Source organism: Rhagoletis zephyria, unplaced genomic scaffold (genome assembly GCF_001687245.7).
Source record: "Rhagoletis zephyria isolate East Lansing unplaced genomic scaffold, Rhagoletis_zephyria_1.1 Rzeph_scaffold_30167, whole genome shotgun sequence".
Classification (NCBI taxonomy): Eukaryota; Metazoa; Arthropoda; class Insecta; order Diptera; family Tephritidae; genus Rhagoletis; species Rhagoletis zephyria.
Genome location: NW_016187223.1, coordinates 2,053 through 3,449, shown reverse-complemented (window position 1 = coordinate 3,449; position 1,397 = coordinate 2,053). Strand labels below are relative to the sequence as shown.

At 29.3% G+C, this 1,397-nt stretch overlaps 1 long non-coding RNA gene across 1 annotated transcript; it reads left to right on the top strand.

Moving 5' to 3' along the window:
- Positions 1-300: 300 nt before the first annotated feature.
- Positions 301-708, top strand: LOC108383029 (uncharacterized). The gene is made up of 2 exons (XR_001849721.1): positions 301-452; positions 536-708. It is a non-coding gene; the product is annotated as an uncharacterized LOC108383029 (long non-coding RNA).
- Positions 709-1,397: the final 689 nt, after the last annotated feature.

Here is a 1,397-nt window from a genome sequence, read left to right as displayed (position 1 = left end):
ATACTTGATTAAAAATGGCTTATTATATACAATTTCAAAACAAAGTGAAACGTTTTGGGTCACCCTGTGTGCAAAAATAAATTATTTAGAATTATTCACCAATTTATATACTAATAGCAAACATTTCTTCCTATTTTTCGTGCAGGTCATTTAAATGTAGTCAAATTATTGGTGGGCGCCAAGGCCAAACTCCAATTGCAAGATGAATATGGTCAGACAGCACTTCATCGGGCAGCTATACGTGGTCACTTGGAAGTTTGCAAATTTCTGCTCGAAAAGGATCCAAAATTGAAGGAAATTAAGGATAAGANAAAGTCAAAACGCAAACGAAACCGCTAAAAAATTTAAAAATCCAGTTGCATATATATACATATACAATGAAGTAGCAAAAATAGAAATGCTATCACAAAATATCTAAAAGCTGCATTTTTACACCAAAACACTAAGTAAGCGTACGTACATCACATTCATGGATTCAATTGCGAGCACATCTACTTATTTTCAAATATAAATATACATACATACATATTTGCAGTCTACACATTCTTCAGCACTTTTCTACACAGTGCGTACCTGTCCATATATATTTTTGCGCAACTATCATTGGAATAAATATTCGGACAATTGGATGTTTGGAATTCAAATTATTTTCATGTTTTATTGACACGTCTGCTTAATGGAACTTTCGGCATTACAAAATGCCAATTTAAACTACATACCTACATACATGCATATGTATGTATGTCGTGACTATTTTTATTTTATTTTGTAATAATCTAATTTCAATTAGTATATTCTAGAATACATATGTATATCTATTTTTAGCTACAAGCTACAAACAATTTTATTGATTTGTTGAGGTTGAAATTATGTTTGTTGCACTTTTTGAGCTTTTTTTTGCCTTTACTACACAGTATACATATGTATCTATATATTACCTTTATGTGTATGTATATTGAATACAATAACCATGCGTCGTACTCTGAGTTGCGTACTCAAAACGTTGTATTTTGTAGTTCAATATCATAAAAGTTTATACATATAAATGATGTGAGATCATTTTAAAAATACATACATACATAAATGCATTTCAAAAACTAATAAAATTTGATATCGATATATAAAATTTGATAAGAATAAATATATATTATTCTTCCTCTTAAAAGTTTAATTTTTTCATATATGTATGTACATACGTACAACAAACTTTGCCATCCATTTAGGAGGACTACATTCAGTATAACAAATTTGGGTTTTTTTTTCTTCTACTGTTAACACTTTTCTTTCAAATGCAATCTTGTATTAGGGTAACTCTAATATCATCTATATCATCAAAAGGTTTACCTAAGGAACACTTGAAATCGATTCTAGTACTCTGTATGCGAGTGTAAAGAGCT